Raw genomic sequence first — 21,568 nt, forward strand, 5'->3', positions numbered from 1 at the left:
AGGTGGAGCTCTAAGCTCTTTGTAGCATTAGCAAAAAACAAAAAGTTTAGAGTTTGTTGGAATTTACATACACCACTCAGTGGGACAAATTTACTCACGTTTGGTCTTATGTTATGCCTGTGCAAACTCTATGCGTTTAAATTTTAAAATTTGATCCACACTGATATTTGCACATATTTATTGAATGTATTCTACTTTTTCTATAGAACACAACACATTTGCAGCCAAATGTACATCATTCAAGTTTAACACGCTTAATGAAAATTAGATTTTTCTTAATGCTGTATTTATCTAAGTGATGTTAATTAAATATTAGCATTTGTAGCATACCATATTGGAGTAAACCCCAATCAATCAAATGAGTACAGGAATACATTGTCAGTACATCTACTATTTCTGTATATTATGATTGCCCTTAAAGGTGTCTATTTATGTGTGATGTTTGTTTGTAAAAGCATTTCCAGTAAAAGAGAAAATAGTTGGTAATCCTTGCAGCAGCTTGGTCTTCCTTATTGCTGAAGGACAGATAAAGTCTACACAAAGAAAAAAAGGTCCTGGTTCAAACCCAGGCCCATGCAACATCTCAAAAATATGTCCTTCTTTGTCCATTGAGACCACCAGGCTCCAGGTAAATGCTTTCATTTCTTGCCTGAACTAGAGCAACATCTGCTTTTTTGGCATTCCACCAACTGACTCTCACCTCTACTATCTATCATATGCCATCTCTATTTGCAAGTCTCTACACTAGCTTCCATTTCATCTACTGTGTTTTGCTTTTAGTTCACCCCACAGCTCTTGTCCCACCTACATTCCTGACCAGATACACATGTACACCCCTAGTGGCCCTTTCCATTCCTCCAATTATCTACTAACGACTTCCTCACTGATAAACTTCTATCTTGCATGACTCCTAAACTTCTCTAAAGCTGCCCCTACTTTTTGCATCTTCTTTCATTATTATTCCATTAGACTTGGTCCTATTTTCCATACATTTGAATAAACCCTCAAAACACACCTTTTAAAACCTGCCTACCCATTTTTCCTGTCTCTTAACTTTTCTATTGTGTATTACTCTCCTCCACCTCTTAGATAAGCACTACAGTGTCCTCTCCTCCTCCTGAATCGTTGTTTGTACTTATCTTTTAAGCAGATTTATCATCTGAAACCCTTATTTATTGCACAGTGATGCATAATATAGCACTTTCTTAAATAAAACTACAAACTTTGCAGGGCAGAGAACAAAGCGATAGGTTGTGCAATCGCACTAAAAATAGATTTTTGCAAAAGATGGATGAATTGTTTAGAGTGATTATTGTTGGGAATACTTGTTCCCATGGCAGCTGTCAAAGGGGGAGGGGGTTCCTAACATTAGAAAGAGATCCTTTCACTTCCTGTTGAGTCTACGGGACAAAAAGAATGGGAAATCTTCCTAATGAGACACAGATGTAAAAAGAAAAAAAAAAACTGAAATGGTTTAATAAACTTTCCCCTACTCTGTGTACTGAAAACTAGCTAACCGAAGATACAGCAAACAAAAGGCTTTTTAGGTATACTACTACATAGTTCCAAGCAGTTTATGTGCTAACAAGAAGCATGGTGACTGGAAGAGAAGGCATAAAGCTGGGAGTGGAAGGAACGTCATGGCTGTGCTGCTTCTTCTTTCAATGTCCAGAATAAAGCTGGTTCAAGATGACCTGGGCTTAGCGGCAGTTGAATGATACTGGTCATCAACACCTAGCAGCAAAAAAAATATTACTTGGGGAAATCAATGGATTGTAGATAAATACTTCAGCAAAATCTGGTTTTAGTATTTTATTTTTCATTATTTTTAATGCCTAGAGATCAATTTAAAAAAAAAAAGCACAAGGAAACTAATGTCCACTGGCCTTATTCTTAGCAAATTGCACTATATCATTTACCTAGATAGTAATGGGTTCAGCCTATGTCACTATCAGGCTGCAATCTACTTGTTACTACAAGTATACTGAATGAAAAAAAGAACAAATTCCTGTGTTCTTACATTATATGTTCTCTGCAAATTTTCTGAAATGTAGAGAATGTTACAAGAATGTTACAAAAGTAAACATTTGATCCTGAGTTGATAACAGCCAAGTCTGCACAGTGTTTCTCATAATAGTAAGGCCATGAGCCATGTTTTTTGGTCTCTATATAAGTTCCAGAGATGACATGTAAGCATAAAGGCAAGTATTGCTTTTACAAATGGGTTAAATTGTTAAAACATCCTCTACAATTTCCTTCAATGGTTTACAGCAGTAACCTAAAAATACATTTTTTTTTATTTTGAGTCATAATTTTATAACCAGTCGTTTTCACCACTGGCTACAAAGTTACTGTTTAACCTTTACTTACATCTATAAGCTTTTATTCTAAAAGGTAACATACCATGGATAAAATAATTTTACAGATACATTATTATAAAACCTTAAACTACAAGAGTTTTTAATTAATTGGGAATACTGCTTACAACCAGTATGCACATCCCTGATCAATTTCACTGCTAATTTACATGATTATTAACCTCTTTCAAATCAAATTTTATTAAGGTAACAAATTTACAAAATTCAAACATGATCAGCAAGAAAAAAAAACTGAATAAAACACACAGAAATATATGCTTCCTAAGCCTTTCATTTGGTTCCTAATGTTGCCCATGTTAAAACGTGATTACCTGAAAGCTAGTTTTGAATTAATTACTGTTTCAAATACTGTTACCTTTCAAACATCTTGTTCCCCTCTTTTGGTAGTTGCCCTACATCTATCCCCTTTTAACTTAAAAAAAAGTCAACCATAAGCTAACCACAGTAAATAAATTCTAGCATAGGACAAACACAAAAGTCTTTAGAAAGTTTGGCAAATTGTTTCGGACTTTCTTCTATGCCATTCTAGATGTCCCCATATACATGCTTCTTTGCACTGTTCACAAACAAGTTCTGCATACCACTCCCAACACATCCCTAAAGAATGTAATCCACAACACATTTCAGAATTGCTGTAAAAGCTCTTACCTTTGCAGTGGAACGTGGAAAAGGAGTAAAAAATTATCTTGAATGCATCACAGTTTGGAACAACGCTAGCAAAAATACACTGCCATGAACAGCTGTATATAACTAATACACAGAGATACTGGATTAAAAGTAAACATGAGGCAGAACAAGTGGGAAGAAAAAACCCTAAACATCTGAAATATGAACTCCTGCAACACAAAAGTAAAAGGGGGAGGTGAACAGAACCCAGGAGAAATGTGAAAATGAGCATGTAAGCAATTTCATTCAGCAAGGCTCCACCTCTCGCAGATATGTCATTTAACCATATAACAGCCTAATTTTACAATGCACAGTTAGAGCTGAACTACACATATGGGTTATTTTAGACTGTTCCCTTAGCAAAAACAATTTTCGACTTGTTAGATATGTTTCATTTAGCTTAGTGAATCAAGCCAAAAAAAAGGAATTTTGTTTGCACATGATGGAATAGTAAAAGTCAGCAGAGCTCAACCTCATTACCTTCACCTTGACTAGAACAAGAACATTCCTTCCACATGTAGTTTGGGCCATATAGTTGCTAATGTGCATATGATCATGAGTTATAAAAACAGTTTAGCAAATATAATACAAATATTGCTCCAGGAACCACATATGTGCACTAAAATGGCAGGTATAGGCAACAGTCATTTTAATGCAGGGGACTCATATATGTGTTTTTTAGTTTATGTAATTATCGTTCTATAAAATTACAAATCTAAATTGCAATTGGACATTTTGGGTGCTGTGAAAGTTGTATGTGTATTTAAATGTGTTTAAAGGAGAAAATGTGTATTTCTTTGAACAACAACAACAACATAAAATTACAACAGGTATGTAAAAACAACTTAATATTCCTGCAGTTAAAGGAATTTACTTGAAATAGATTTGGGGGTCTAAAGCAAATCTGGGATGCTTTTTTTTTTTATTTTTGCATGGCAAATTGAAGTAAACACAAAAAGAGAGAGACCTTTAGACATTGTGACTGATGCTGTGAAGTATGTACAATGATTAATATGGACATAATTCACAGGTCTGTATGTGCTACAATAATATGTCCAGAGATTTAGGCAGTTTGGGGAATCTATTAGTCCATCAGGGGACCTGAAAATGTTTTTGCTGAATTTGTACCACATTCTGTGTTACTGAATCAATGCCATTTGAAACACATGCACCTGAGATTCACCTATAGATAAAGTTTGCTGAATGTCATATTTACTGCTTTGTGCTTATGATCTCTAGAGTCCAAAGAATCTATATTGAATTGTATTGGATGCCAAGGGTAGGTCCTGGATGGTAGATACTTCTTTTCCTGCTTTAGGTCGTGGTCCCTTCGAAAAGAGGTTATTTACCATAGAAGTAGTCCAGGAAGTTTGGTGACCTCCAGTTGCTATTTTGTAAAATTAGCACAGGGCACCGCCTTCCTGTCCCACTGCAGTACGGACCAGGTTTTCAGACAGGCCTGACTGATATGTCTGGGGCTGTCAAGGAAGTGGGTACGTCTCACTCTGTAGGAAGGAGTGGGAGCCTGTAAGCAGCAGCATGGGGCAGCTCCCTGTTTGGGGATCAGAGACTGTTATTGAAAAAAACTTTTGATACCCATGAGTACCAGGTGCCCTCCTGGTGTAACTGGTGATCTTATTTGTATGTTGGATACAATGTATAACAATAAATACAATCTGCACTAGATAAAACATATGGCACCTTGTAAATAAATTAATAAATACATTGCAACCTGGAATTAACATAAAAAAAACTTCACATCAGGCAAAACAGGAGATTTTCAGGTAAAAAAAAAACGTTGATCTGTTCTTTTATGTCCCTCTGCGGCACATCTGAGATTAAAATGATATCAAAAGGGTCAGGAATCGCCACATGCAAAACTTTTCTACCAAAAAGCAAGTAGATGGAGGTAGCATTAGGTATACTCAAGCAATCCTTAACTTGCTCTTTACCAGGCCCCCAAAAAACTATTCTCCAACTTTACTGGTACATGGGAATCAGAATTACAGTTGTGTTCAGAATATTAGCAGTGTGTATAAAAATGTGAATAAAATTCAAAATCCTTAAAATAGCTTTCATTTTCATACAAGTAAATGCATAGATAACAATGCACATTCAATTCCAAACAAAACATTAAGAAACGTTGATAAAATGTGTGTTATTCACTTACAGAAAATGAAGAAAATAGAATATTAGGGTATTCAAAAAAGACCAGTGTCGACATTACTGTTAAAGAACACCCAACACCATTCAATCTTCTGGGTAGAGAAAACAGAACTTTTGCATTTTTCCTAGTTTTCATCAAGGCTTTTGATGGGCAAACCAACCTTTGAAAAGCTTTGAAAAATAGTTTTGTTTTCAGTTTCTATTACCCAGGAGCAACTGACTGTGGCTCAAGAAATCTGGTACTGTGTTTGCCCAAACCCTGACATGAATTCCCTTTCCCAGACTCTCTAAATGTAGTGATTGCTTAGATTTGCCTCCCAGCCTGAGTTTGAGGTGTAGTAATGCAGACCCAATTTTGTAAAAGCCAAAAACTTTGTTTATAACCTATAGTTACCACTGGTCACACCCATGACTTTTTGGGGATGATCTGCTAATGCGGGACAAAAGACTCTGAAGTGTTCCGCAATGGCCAGCCAATGGGCTTTACTTTTGCGTCAAATAAATTTGGAAGGGGTTGGGGGAATACCACCTGTTCCACTTCGGCCTTTTTCAGAAATCTCCCTTAATCCTGGTAAACTGGTCTCTCCTTGTGTTTCCCCTAATTTCTTTATAGAAACTTTTGCTTGAAAAAGGGTCCGCTTTCAGTAACTTATATTTTGTTTTGAGGTAACAATTTTTTTAGACTTTTATTGGGACTCTAACAGCTAGTCTAGCTAAGGAGAGAGAATTCTTCAAAATGCATAATACAAAAATAATTTTTTGAGGGAATATCAGCATTCCAATACTTCAACCAAAGACCCAAACCATCGACACCCAGCCCTCTCACAGCAGCCCCAAAACTAACAAAGGGTACAAGCAGATGAACACTGCCTGATGCTGTAATTGATTGGGTGATCCTACAAACCTGGAATGGATTTTTTGCAATACTTTGCTATACAGGCAGTCCCCAGGTTATGAACAAGTTAGATATGTAGGTTTGTTCTTAAGCTGAAATTGTATGCAAGTTGGAACAGTAACATTTTTTTAAAATGCAGCTTGAACAGATGTTTGTCCTAACATAATATTTTTTTTTTTACATTTCTGTACATAGTAACTTTTGGTTTAAGTGATTAAACAGAAGTACACTCTTATACAATCTTGGTTGAAGATGATAGACTTGTTGGAGAGCATGGGATAATCACAGAAAATTCACATGGAAAAATGGAGATGAGGGGAAATGTATATTCTCCCTGAAGTCTGTACAGTATTGACAATATTTTATTATCTAGAATGAACAGAACAAGAAGTGTGAATAACTGCATAACTGCAGAGACATACAGTAGTTGCTGGTATAGTTATACATACTGCAAGATTAATATTTCAATTTTGCACAGAGAAGATGGCTGTGGATTCCTAAGTAACAGATGTGTGGAACAGATTTTGGAAAAATTTTTTATACTAACTTCTGACCTGTCTCTAACCTATTTGGAGTACCACTCATGTTGTTTGATTAGAGATGTTGTAGAGTCAAAGGCCTTTTAGAACAGGCTATTTAGAGTGTTTGTTTTGGGGTATATAAATATCATGTGACAGCTCAAGTAACACTCGCATACATATGCATTTACATCTTTTTAGTTTTTACTAATTTTTTATAGATATAGATATTTACAGAATATCGTAAAAATGGCTTGTAAGGTGGTAAAATAGTGACATGTATTGACAGGGTTGTGGATTAAAGTGTTCACTGGCTCCAGAAAAGACTGCTAAGAAATTTAGGTCAGTCTTCTTGTAAGGGTTGATCTAAATAATAATATATATTCCATATATGTGTTTTAATGGGAGTAATTTACCAATACAACAACAAATAATTAAACATATTTAAACTATTTAAAAAATTCTCACACACAACATCTGCTTTACTTTGCTGACTTCTTGAATCACAACATGTGTTTACAGTCCCTGCTAGCTAGGTATGCTTTACAATACTGACCTGTTCTGACATGTTGTGATAAAGATGGTTTCTTGAGTTCCAATTTCTAGTAAATAGCCACAGATACTGAAAAGTACCTTACAGATTATTTATTTTATGGCCAGTACAAAATCTGAGAAGATCCAACATCATTGTGTTTATATTTTTTTTTTTACAGTTGAAATTCTGAAATACTATTAGGCAACATTTTTTAAAGGGGGAGGAGGCCCAAACCCTAATAATCTAATTTAACTGCAAGGTCCATTTATAATGCCTAAGTGACAGCTTAATTAAGTTTACCATGTGAGTTAACTATTAGGTGACAGAGGATTCATAACTAGCCAACTTAGCTATTAAGAGACAGTATACAAACTATTTTAGGCAAGGAAGTCGGGTGTTTCTGCAGCAAACCAGACTTTATTAGTCTAAGAACTGAACATACTTACAGATGGAAGATTTATTTTCACCAAGAACAAAATTTATGATAGAGTTTGGGTGAAAATCTAGTGTCTGTATAGCTGTTCCTAGACTTCATTTAATAATCTGCCCTGCTGATCAATGACCACTGTTCTTTTCTAAGGAAAGTTTCCAGAGAACATAACAAATATGTTTCAAGGTGACAGTGAAAATTATTGCATTTTTGTGCAAAGCTTTATGCATTTAGGACACCCCTTCATAATCTGCAGTACAGACCATAAGGAAGGGAGGCTATCCTTAGGCATGCCAAAAGACTCCAAAAAGATGGATTCCAAAGTGGAAAGCTAAAAGGAGATTTACAAAGTGAAGCTTTGCAAATCACCCAGCATTTTTAGCTTTATGCCTTAAACACAAAAGCAGAAAATAAAGTCTGCTGGGGAGAATCATCATTGGCAGCAAAGTGACGCTAGTGTTCATCAATTTTCTCAGTGTAACACCAGTGCATGTAGTGCAACAAAAATCAGAATTCAAAGAGGGTCTGCGCTTACAGAGAAATATAATTAGCAGCAGCTAGTTGCAATGATTTTGGAGTGCCTCAGGTGGGTCATTAAGCAGCATACAACCAGCTCACAAGTTTCTTGATTGGGAGGCTTAAAAAGGAAGATCAGCCATTATTTTGACAACAGTAGGCAATGAGACACTGTTGAAGATTAGTCATATATTTAAATTTGGTGATAAAACAAATATTTATAAACCCCAATGACATGACATAGTACATTACGTAGAAATGGTAGTGGCATTCTCCTACATTTGGTAGCAGCCATAGGATTTAGCCTATTTGTTGCCACAATAATACACCAGAGCGTATTGAACAGTCAGGCGGGTAAGGCCCCCATAATGAGTAAAACGTGACCACCTTCTGCTGCAACTGCCACACCTATGCCCAGCAGCATAAAAGAAAAAATTACTAGGATGTCAGACTGGTAATAGTCACTGAGGTTCAAGGCAGAAGCTTTGGCAAGTAGCTCATCACCCACCAACGAGTTTAGTTCCGTTTTAAGTGAGCAAAATGCCCTTTGATGCAGCTGTCAGCACAAGCATTTCCCACAGGAAGGTTATCTCTCTACTGTGGCTTGGGAAAGTATTCAGGCTGCCTTCACTTTTTTTCTGTTTTGTTTTTTTCAGCCTGATGCTACACATTTACATGATTTTTGTTTCTCATTAATCTACACTGACCACAGAATGACAAGGAGAAAACAGAATTTTAGACAATTTTGTATATTTATTTAAATAATAAAAAAATTAATATTGCATTTACATATTAGTAGTATTATTATTTAGGTCCATTTACTTTGTACTTTGATGAATTATCTTTGGCAACAACTACAGCCTTGAGTCTTTTTGGGTATGATACAATACGCTTGGGGGCCAGGGGGTTGGGGGATTTTTCTATCATTCTTCTTTGCAAATCCACATAAGCTCAGTCAGGTTGGATATGGACTGTTGGTGAACAGCAATTTTCAGGTATCCCCAGAGATGTTTAGGTCTGGGCCATTTAGGACATTAACAAAGCTGTACATAAGGCACTCCTGTGTTGTCTTTGCTGTGTCCTTTGGGTCATAGTCATGTTGGAAGGTTAACCTTTGGCCTAATGTTAGGCCCTAAGCACTGTGGAAAAAGTTTTCATTCAGGATGTTTCTGTACTTTAGAAAAATTATTGTTGTTCCAAACCTAAATGGCCAGCACTTATTTAAAATGATCCCAATCCCAAAATGTTGTATTACCAAATGCACAAATAAGTAGTTCTGTACCAAATTTGCTAACAAAAAACATATGATTTGCGGGAAAGTATTAAGATAAATAAATCACATATTAGTTTTATTGACAATAATTGGCATTACACATACTCATGAACACACAATAATTATTTCCACACCTAACAATGGAGGACCTTCTAGAGATCTTTTTAATTTGGGAGCTAAATCTAAACACAACACTGAAACTTCCTCTTCTAATTATTATTAAGTCAACACTAACATAATGGAACCAAGATACAATGTTTCTGATAAAAATACAACGGCCAATAATTTGGGAGTTGTAAACATATCATCCTTTATATTATTTACATTATTTAACACATATTGAAATACTCAGTTTGGGCCTAAACTTCTGTCCCAGAGCACCTATTGACACCTTTGAGGCAATAAAGGATGTTAACCAATTTGTACGCCTGTTGCTACTTAGTTATTTTTTTACGGAGAGACCAAAATATGTACCCAAGACCAGATGGTACAACTATACTGGTCCATTTTTGCTGGGCTTTGGATATTATTTTACTACAAAACCAGTAAATTCCTGCTGAGATTTGAATACTACTTTACAACAATACCTATTCAATTCTGCTGAGCTTTGGATAGTTGGGATTTGGATACAAGCATACTCCCACATCTGGATACTACTTTACTGCAACAATACTGACATATTACTGCACAGCTGGTTGATGTCTTTGTGAAGGCGCATCAAATATAGAATCTATTCTCCATTATATCTCACTCAGTGGTACTTTTCTAGCGCTAACTATCAACTCCCCCTACATTCCAGTCCAGTTTCACCCTTTGATAATACGCCTAATTTGACTGAAATGCCTTTATTCTTTCTCATTCTGAGCGGCTAAACTTTAGGGTGAGCGGGGCTTACACCCCATCTGGGCCTACCATCTCCTACCACTTCTTCAATCCCAAACAGCACTCCTGACCTCTGATAATAGGCAAAGGGAAACCTAACAATCAATCCTTACAAAAACAGGAAATTAGAACTTTTTGTTGCTCGCTCAAAAACTTCAGCAGCCAATGGAGATGGGCCCCAACACAAGACTTTTGAGATTTTGTTACAAGCGTATTGATAAAAAATTATGTACTCCCCCCGTTACTGCTTTCATTAGCTTGATTATCTAAAGTTTCATCAGAAAGATATAGGCCCGGCCCGAGTGGTGGGAGCCCTGCTCTGACCACCTGAGCCACCCCCAACAAGGGACTTTATGCAGACGACCTGCGCTAGCGCAGTTTTTGTTGTATACTTGTGTTTTTGTTTTATTGTTTGGCTATCCCTACCCCTTTTCCCTCTTTCCTTGCCTTACCCTTCTCCAAAAAACCTCAAACAGTGTTCTGAACATGTCTCATATAATTTTCACAGACAGTGGGCACAGGTGGCTTTTATTCAGGAGACCCACTTTCGCAGAGACCAGATACCCCTGGAAACAGGAGATTTCCCACAGTTTACCACAGCTGCTCTACCACCTCCAAATCCAAAGGAGTTAGTATATTAATGGCTGCCTCCATCACCTGACAACTTAGGGATCAGTTTTGCTGCCAGAGGGCAGATTCGTATTTGTCAAGGGTAAATTGGAGGTCTGTATGGCTACCTTTGCCACATTGTATCCTCCCAACACCTGTCAAGTTGCTTTGCTGGCACAGACAATGGAGAGTTTTGAGTCCTTTCGGGAAGGCATTTTAATTCTGGATGGGGACTTTAACTTCACCCCTGACTCGTCGTTAGACGTAATGCACACAACCCCCTTCCACGCAACTCGGGCTCGGAAAATTCTCTCCACTTACCAGGATTCTTCACCCTAATGACTAAGACTGTACTTACTACTCCTCCACCCACTGCTCGTACTCGAGGATTGACTATTTTTGGCTTCCGCATTCTGAGCTACACTGGGTTGATTCCTGCTCCCTTGGGGCGATCACATTTTCAGATCACGCTTCAATCTCCATGTCTCTCGAAATGGCATATTCTGCACCCAAATCCTGGCATTTGAGCTTGAACGAGTCCCTACTCCAGAATGTAGCAGTGGGGGCGGACATTTCCTCTGAATTTACCCATTATTTTAGGACCAATTCAACCCTGAAAGCAATCCACTCCTGATCTGGGAGGCCCATAAGGCCATTATACGTGGTGTGTTTATTAACCATGGTGCCAAGTTAAAGAGAGAATGCCAAAAAGAAATAACAAACACAATACACACATATGTTATCCTGGATTCAAGCTATATATTCACATCCCATCACCACTGTCAGGGTGAATGGTTTACACTAGGCCCCCTACACATCTCCAATGGCATGAGACTAGGCTGCCCCATTAGTTAACACTAATATTAATGCTTGAACCCTTGCTCCGGGACATGGCAGCTGTGAAACAGAGGGTGGCCGCATACCTTGATGATTTACTGTTGGCCATAACCAATCCCACCACCTCTCTGCCAAACTTCATGAAGGCTCTGGGTGACTATAGCCTGCTATCCAATTTTAAGATTAATTATGCCAAATCAGCGGCACTGGACATTTCACTGCCATCAACCACCCACTCCCTCTTGAAGAGTTCTTTTGCTTTCAAGTGGGAATCACAATTCCCCTAAATATTTGGGTACCGTCATACCCAGGGATTTATCTGAAATCTTTCTCTCCACACTACATACTGATCTACAGAGGTGGGACAAAGCAGCTTTCTCCTGGTTGGGACGTATTAGTATTTGCAAAATGAATATACTCCCCAGGTTCCTATACATTTTTCAAGCCCTCCCAGTGAGGGCCCCGGATTCCTTTTTAAGACCCTTACTACTAGAATTTTTAGGTTTATCTGGCAAGATAAATCCCCGCAGATATGTGGATCCTTACTTATGAGACCTAAATCGGCTGGAGGCTTGGGAGTCCGTAACTTCTTTCACTACTATCTGGTATCAAATCTGGCATGTGTCCCTGACTGGTGCAGTAGCTCTGAGTCTAAACAGTGAGTGATGTTGGAGCAGTCTTTTTCCCTTCGCCTCCTGCCATAGCTACCTCCCCTGTCCGTACCAGCGCTCAAGTCTCACCCCACGGTCAGGTATACCTGGGAGATAGCGGTACGAAATTTCCATAGACTTAGCCTCTTACCCTCCCCATCAACACTTTTCCTGATACTTGATGGATGGGTTGGGAGGTTGGACTTTTGAAGATCCATACAACTCTCATTTCCTACATTCTTTCCAACAGACAGCGGATTATCACAGATCATTAATACCCTATGAACAACTTTGTGCAGGGGGGAGGAATTCGCCAGACATTATCGGCAGAGTATGGGCTCTTACAGTCCAAGCCCCAGGACTACAGCCCTACTTATTTTTTATCATGGGAATCTGACCTGGAACTTAGACTGTCCTCAGAACATTGAGAAAGGTTTTTATACTGGACACACAAAGTGTCCATCTGTAGCAGGTTCCAAGAAACCAGCTATAAAGTATTATCGAGATGGTATCGCAGTTCTGAAAGATTGCATTGGATAATTCTGGATGTGCCTGTTGGAGATGCCAGACGGAGCTGGGTTTTTTGCTCCACATTTTCTGGGACTGCCCACAACTGTTGCACTTCTGGTCCTCAATTAGGTCCATTTTCCAGCAGATATCAGATCAAAATATTCCTGACGGCCCCCGCCTTCTTTCTGCAACAGCTAAACTTATTCCCGCTAAAAATGTACAAACACTCCATATTTAGACACCTCATTGTGGTTGCCATCTCATGTATCGCCTCATATTGGCTGAAATCTGAGCCACCCCCCGTCTGTCTTTGGTTACAGCGAGATAATGACATCCACCATATGGAGGATCTTACCTCCTCCATCCTGGGGACGGGCAGGAAAGTTGTAAATGCTTGGTTCTGCTGGTCTCAATTTGTCAACTCCACTAAGTATCATAGCCACTTCACTTGAACAATAGGTCTCTTGGTTGTTAATACCAATACACCCTAGTACCCCCTTCATTTTTGCATCTGTTTTTTCTAGGCTCTCCCCTGCCTTGAATATAGCCCAAATTCCAATGCCTCATAACGGCTCTATTAAGGTCACTTGATATTGTCAAATAGGTTCCATGGTCCCTTTACATTTTCACAGTTTTTTATGTTATGACAGTTGTCTTTAGATGTTAAACATGTTTGGAATATGTCCTTTGTTTTGTTGTTATTCAGGTCTACATTGTTATCAGATGATCTTTTTTGTTTTGTTATTGTAGGTTTTTTTTGCTCACCAGTTGTCTTTTTGTCATAAGCATTTATCTATGCATTTTACGTTCATGTATGCCATGTTATTTTGCACTTTTGTATTTCCCCCTTGTTCTCTCTTTGCAAATATTTGTAGTTGTGTTTACATGCCTTACCTCCCCTGCCCCCTCATTTTTGAAATCCCAGGTAAAGAATGTTTTAAAAAATAAAATAGTAATGGAAGAATTAAGGATAAATCCCGATAGAGTAATCACACCAACATTATACAAACTCCTTAAGATTCATAAACAGAAAATGAACACACCTGGTAAACCTATAGTCTCTGGTGTGGGTTCTTTTACAGAACATGCAAGCATTTTTGTTGACCAATACCTGAGACCTTTTGTAACAAGTCTTCCTTCATATTTGAAGGACACTTGCAACTATGCAACTTCTATGTACTGTATTTATTCGAGTATAACGCGCACCCCTAATTTTCGATTAAACATCGGTATAAAATTTTGTTTACACCAAGCATTTTAATTGACAAAAAATAATATTGAACACGTGCGGCCATGATAAAAATCATTTATTAACAACTTAAACTGATATAAACGCAATACCGAAATAAAATTAGCATTTAATAAAAATGCTTACCGTAATGTGTGGGCGAGGAAATGAAGCGGCAAACCCAATTCAGGGGTGGCAGGGCTGGGGTGGCAGTGGCGGCCGGTCCATTGAGGGCGTACGCGAATTGTAAGTTTGCACTGCGCCTTTTCCGGGCTGCAGCCGCTCACTGTACGCGAGGGCGAAGGAAAAAAAAATGTCACCGCGTCGCGTACAGTGAGCGGCTGCAGCCCGGAAAAGGCGCAGTGCAAACTCACAATTCGCGTACACCCTCAATGGACCGGCCGCCACTGCCACCCCAGCCCTCGTTTATAACGCGCACCCAAACTTTGATTTCTTTTTTTGGTATAAAATTTTGCGCGTTATACTCGAATAAATACGGTATTTTGGAAGATATTACTTTTCCTCCAAATGTTTGGTTGGTAGCTATAGACATAGAGGCATTGCATTCTTCAGGGATGCAGAGTTGGAGTCGGAGACAGTTTTGGGTACCTAGAGTCGGAGTCGATAAAAATGTGCTGACTCCTGATAAATTTAAATTATAATAGAAAAAATAAAGCAAGTTCAAATGTCCTATTTTACAAACAATAGTCATAATTACGTACTTCCCTGATGTAAGAATAAAGTCTAGTGCATACTTGTTTTTCCACTAGTGTGAAGTTCAGCTGAGCTAATATAACACCTGACACTCACATTATGGTAATCTGGATTATGTACATTACAAATAGTGTTTTCATTTTATTTCAGATATAATGTGTTTAGCAAGTTCATTTGAGTGTAAACAAGTGTTATGAAATAGGTGTAGGTGAGTGCTATGGCCTGATGTGTGTTCTGTGTCCTGTCTGCACTCTCCATATATGCTCCCATCCAGGGCCTAACTTTAACATCATTTTGCACACCACCTAATACTAGGAAGTTAGTTAAGTGCCCCCCCTCCGGCCCTGGAGCCTCCCAATCCCCTGTCTTCAGCAGAAGATCAGCAAACAAAGATGAAGGCAGCAGTGTCTGCTCAAATTCCTCTGTCTGCTAAAAGAGCTTAGAAGAACTTGGAGGAACAGCTTTTTGGATTCAGCTGTGGGTGTTCATGTTTATTTTAAAACTGCATGTCTGCTTGTGTGTATAAAATTGGATAAAACTGCAGGGCTATGTGTATGTTTGTGTGTATGGTGCAGGAATGTATGAATGTTTGTGTGTATGGTGCAGGAATGTATGAATGTTTGTGTGTATGGTGCAGGAATGTATGAATGTTTGTGTATGGTGCATATTGTATGTATGTTTCTGAGTAAAATGTAGGGCTCTGTGTTGTGTGTGTATAGTATATATGTTTGTGCATGTTTTCTGTATTGGACAAATTATGTCTAAGTTTAGGGCTATAGCTTATTTGTGTGTATAGTGCCCTGTTGTATGTATGTTTGCAATAGTGCAGGACTGTGTATGTTTGTATTTAAATCAAAGAACATGCTAGTTAGTATAACATATTTTATATTTATATTTTAGTGAAAGCAGCACCCCATTCACAATGGCAAAAAGTCTGTCAACAAACAAGATAAAGTCTGCTGTTTATGAGAACTTTACATTATCAAGTGATGGGAAACATTACATGTGCCAATGTATTCTTGAAGATGATGGTGAAAAACAATGTGATGCAAAAATTAGCAGTTTCAGTGGGTCTAACAAAAATGCACCTACAAGTGCATCAAATTTGAAAAGACACTTGCAGCGTTTTTATCTTAAAGTGTTAGAAGTTGTTTATGAGAAAGATATCAATGAAAATATTTAATCTACTTCTGGGATAAAAAATGTTCAGAAATCTACTGGAGACCAAACACAACTCAGAAGATTCTTTATATCTGACAAAGTTACCATACCAATGACACCAGTAAAATTTAAAAACCACATTATTGAAATGGTAGTAAAGAATAGTGTACCAATATTCTTTTTTTTCACAGCCAGCCAACAAAAGTGGAGGGTTAATAGCTGATGGCATTGTATCTTCAATGAAGAAAAGAGAGAATCTCTTACTGGATAATCAAATCTTGTTAGCTGCTATTTATGTTGATCCAATGAGCTGACTTTTTTTGAGAGATGACTAGACTGATACTGCAAAAAAGGCCCTCTATGATGTAACAGTTCTCATGAAGGGATTACTACCTTAAACACCACCACTGGATAAAGCTTTAAGCACTGGTAACTCAGGATCATTCTCTTCAAATGAAGAACTATACTTTGATTCCTACTTGGACAAAATGGAACTTTCAACAGTAAAGCGACGTAGCATTTGCTTGAAAGATAAACAACCAGAAAATGTCTAAATAAAGAGATTCCAGCAGAAGTTTTTTAAAGAATTAAAAGAAGTAGAAAAGTATGATCACTTATCGAAACTGACTGTTGATGAAGCCATCCTTGTTTATCCCGAGAATATTAGTGATGTGGCTAGAACCATAACAGCAATGCCACCCACCCAGGTCAGTGTTGAAAGACTATTTTCAGCTCTAAAAAAATCAAGTAGAAAAATACCGGACAGGGGAAAAAGCAGAGTTTTTGGCTCATTTATTATATTGTAATATATTCAGTAAATAATAATAGTACAGAACATAGGAGTTCAAAATAGGCCACAATAACTTCTTGTGGTCTATATAATATCACTTTCGTCCTAGAGGGCATTAGACATGCAACATCTCAGTTTCGCACATTAATCGCCATGCGCGTTTATAGCTTCCAATCATAGATATTGTTCATGTTGACCGAAGTACCCGATGCGTTTCACCCTATTTGGCTTCCTCAGGGGTAGCGGTATGTCGACGTATATTTGGTACTTGCAGTTATTACATCTGGATTAATAAGAATTGCTATGTTACATTTTGTGGTACATACAGGCATATTGATAATGTACATGAAACACAAAAAAGTAAATTGCCTAGCTATATGTCCAAAATTGTAATAAATGCAATATAAATATATTCTATCACTTTCTTGTTTTTTATTTTATCTTCACACTTTTGCAACCAAACTTCACAAAAAAAGTTTAGACCCCCTAATTATTCATAAATGAATACATTTATAATAAAATTTAATATAACACAATTTTTTTTTACCATAAAAGTTTTTCTCAAGAAACATTAAATAAAAATATGTAAAAATTAATCATTAATGCTTTCTTCTCCTAGGTATTTAGGCAAAAAGCTAAACATTTTTTATAATAATTTGAGCAATCCTGCTTGCTTATTGTTAAAAATACACCATTGATGCTTTCTAATAAATCACCCAAAATAATTGGCCTATTTCTTCTCACTACTTCTTTCCATTTAGAGAACATCTTCTTAACAGGATTAGGAAATGGAGAGTATGGTGGTAAAAATAGGAGTTGGTGTCCCTTATTTTCAACCAAGCTCTTTACCTGGCTAGTTTTATGAAAGGGGACATTATCCATTACTAGGATGGCATGCTGAACACTCTTTTCACTAAAAAGATTCAAAACCTCATCAATAAAATTGAGGAATGCTTCTTGATTAAATGCTCGAGCTTTTGACCTAAAGTTGAGGTCCCATTTTTCTTCCTCACACAACAAATTGAATAATTTCTGGAACGCACTCCAGCCACAACATGCACCACCCTTTGCCCAATAGGAGATCGTCCCCTTTTAGTTCTCATTGAGATGTTAAAACTTACTTAATCAAGAAAGTAGATTTTTTTTCCTTAGCAATGAGATCAAGGATTTTGTTAGCATAGCTAAGCCTTTCTTGAAGAGAGTGGGAATCGTTGCGCCTTGTGGGAATTAAAGAAGTTCTTTTTAATGACTAATGATTATATCCTTTTTTTTATTATGTTTTGTAAAAAATTATATAGAAAATGTTTTTTGGACATGATGTTAAGATATCATAATTCCTTGCTTCCTTGAAAGTCTTGCCGGGTGACGGGAACATATGTTTTTACAGATATTTATACTTATGGATGCTGTTCTGCCTTTGGTAAGCTTACAATAATTTTATATAAGCAGCAGCTGTTAGTGTTTGGTTTCTGACAGCTGATCTCTGTTCCAGCCCCTGCCACTAATAGTGTGTAGTCATCACGTATGCCAGGATGCACTGCAAATGCGCAGGTGACGTCACTCAGCAGGCGGGGTGGGACGCCGAGGGAGACACCAGTTGCCATCAAAAGAGTACCTAGCAGCATTTCATCTTCAGCACTGAATCCCCTTCAGGTCTTAGGAAATTCTCTTTTCACAACCTATTGCAGGTACTATTTCTCCTATTTGGTCCTTCTTCTCTTGTAGATGTTTGTGGAGAAATTTAAAAGTAGTTCTAAGTTAAAATGGATTATTATTTGATAATTGTAGCATATTCTATATAGCATAACTACCTGGCTGCAAATGAGGGCCAAGTCTTCCTTATATCTATTTTTGGCAATATAAAGAGGATTTGTTTTCCAAGTACTGGGGAATAGAATTGTGTGTGTGTGGAGGGCAGCAGTTATAGTTAACCTCCTGGAACATAGTCCCATCTCTTCACATGATCTCTACAGCTCAGTCAGAGTGACCATCGGGTTCTTGGTCTTCTCTCTCATTAGCACCTTTTCCCCTAGATTGCTCAGTTTGGCCAGGCGACCAACCCTTGAAAGAAGTTATTCCCTTGAAAGAGGCCAAACGTCTTCCATTTCAAAATTATGGAGGCCACTGTGTCCCTAGGAACCTTCAGAGCAGCAGAATTTTTTGCAGACTTCCCAAGTTCTGTGTTTTCCAAAATACCATCTCTGCAGGCAATTCCTTTGACCTCATGACTTGGTTTTTGCTCTGATATGCATTCTGGGCTATGATGCCTTCTATGGAAAGGTGTGTGGCTTTCTAAATCAATCCAATCAATTTAATTTACCATGGGCGGACTGCAATCCAAAGAGCAGAAACATCTCAGACGCAATCAAGAGAAATGGCAGGCATCTAAACTAAATTGCAATTGTTGTTGCCAAAAGTTTGAACACTTTCTATTTTCTAAAATTCTGTTCTGACTTTGCGATTTTGGGGCACGAAGTGTAGAATATTGAGGGGAAAAAAAAAATTGTAAACAATTGTAGCATCATCTGCATTATAAATTGAAAAAAGTGGAGAAGGTCTGAATTTCTGAAGTGTACATGCATCCGTGTGGATTTTTTTTTTTTTTTTTTTACATCTGCTATATACAGTTAGGTCCATAAATGTTTGGATAAAGACAACTTTTTTCTAATTATAGTTCTGTACATTACCATAATAAATTTTAAATGAAACAACTCAGATGCAGTTGAACTGCAGACTTTCAGCTTTAATTCAGTGGGTTGAACAAAAAGATTGCATAAAATTGTGAGGAACTAAAGCCCTTTTTTTAACACAATCACTTCATTTCAGGGGCTCAAAAGTAATTGGACATATTAAAAAGCTGAAAATAAAATGTTCATTTCTAGTACATGGATGAAAACTCTTTGCTGGCAATGACAGCCTGTAGTCTTGAACTTATGGACATTACCAGATGCTGGGTTTCCTCCTTTTTATTGCTCTGCCAGGCCTTTACTGCAGCAGCTTTTAATTGCTGTTTGTTTGTCGGCCTTTCTGCTTGAAGTTTAGTCTTCAACAAGTGAAATTCATGCTCAATTGGGTTCAGATCAGGTGACTGACTTGGCCATTTAAGAATATTTCACTTCCTTGCTGTTAATAAACTCTTGGGTTCCTTTGGCTGTATGTTATGGGTCATTGTCCATCTGTATTATGAAATGCCTCCCAATCATTTTGACTGCATTAACTGGATTTGAGCTGACAGTATGTCTCTGAACACCTCAGAATTCATTTGGCTGCATCTGTCCTGTGTCACATCATCGATAAACATGTGTCCCAATGCCACTGGCAGCTATGCATGCCCAAAGCCATCACACTGCCTCTGCCATGTTTTTTTTACAGATGATGTGGTATGCTTTAGATTATGAGCTGTTCCACACTTTCTCCATACTTTTTTCTTTTCATCGTTCTGCTAAAGGTTGATCTTGGTTTCATCTGTACAAAAAATGTTTTTCCAGGACTGTGCTGGCTTTTTTAGATGTTTTTAAGCAGTGTCCAATCTAGCCTTTCTTGAGGCATGTGAGTGACTTGCACCTTGCGGTGCACCCTCTGTATTAATTTTCATGCAGTCTTCTCTTTATGGTAGACTTGGATATCGATGCGCCTACTTCCTGGAGAGTGTTGTTCACTTGGTTGGCTGTTGTGAAGGGTTTTCTCTAAACCATAGAAATGATTCTGCGATCATCCACCACTGTTGTCTTCCGTGGACGTCCATGTCTTTTGGCATTGCTGAGTTCAGTGCAGTGCTTTGTTTCTTTCTCATGATGTATCAAACTGTAGATTTTGCCACTCCTAATATTGTAGCAATTTCTTGGATGGGGTTTTTTTCTGTTTTTGCAGCCTAAGGATGGCTTGTTTCACATGCATGGATAGCGTCTTTGACCGCATGTTGTCTGTTCACAGCAAAATATTCCACATACAAGAACCCCCCCCCCCCCCCCCCCATACTCAAATCAACTCCAGACCTTTTACCTGCCTAATTGATAATGACATAGAGATGGAATTGCCCACACTAGCCCATGAAATTGCCTTTGAGTCAATTGTCTTTTGAGTCCCTGAAATTAAGTGATTCTGTAAAAAAAAGCTTTAGTTTCTCACATTTTTATGCAATCTTTTTGTTCAACCCACTGAATTAAAGCTGAAAGTCTGCAGTTCAACTGCATCTGAGTTGTTTCATTTAAAATTCATTGTGGTAATGTACACAACCAAAATTAGAAAAAAGTTGTCTCTGTCCAAATATTTATAGACCCAACTATATGTATGCATGTAAAAAAAATGTATTTTAGCCAAGCTAAATGATGAAAACTACTGGACAGTAAATTAGATATGAATAATAAAATCAAAAGAGTTAAAGGAAAACAAGACTGAACTTTATTAGGGACAATGTGGGTATGAGCAATTGGGAAGAAAATCAACAGACTGAATGCAGAAGATTATACTCCATTCTATAGTAGACATGAGCACTTTTGGAACAGGATTTGTACAATAGGACTCAAAGCTTGAATGTAAAATTCAACTTTAATTTGTGAATATGAACCAACTGAGGAAACCTCATTTTGGGGTACTGAGTGTAGATTATTGAGGGAAAAAAGGGATTTAAACAATTGTAGCATCAGGCTGCAACACATTAAAAAAAGTTAAGAAGGTCTGAATTTCTGAAGCCACTACTGTATATCTGTTATGGTGACAATTTGAAAATGTGGATTTCTCCCTCTTTCAAACCCAGGACAAATAAAGAGTTTGAATATCCCATGATAGAAATTAAATTAAAATAAAAGTA

The 21,568-nt window shown here is 37.6% G+C and overlaps 1 protein-coding gene across 1 annotated transcript in view; it reads right to left on the bottom strand.

Annotated features, from left to right (window-relative positions):
* Positions 1-21,568, bottom strand: part of TNS3 (tensin 3) — a 216,767-nt gene that overhangs the window by 82,477 nt on the left and 112,722 nt on the right. The window lies entirely within an intron of this gene.

Source organism: Pyxicephalus adspersus, chromosome 5, assembly GCF_032062135.1.
Source record: "Pyxicephalus adspersus chromosome 5, UCB_Pads_2.0, whole genome shotgun sequence".
Classification (NCBI taxonomy): Eukaryota; Metazoa; Chordata; class Amphibia; order Anura; family Pyxicephalidae; genus Pyxicephalus; species Pyxicephalus adspersus.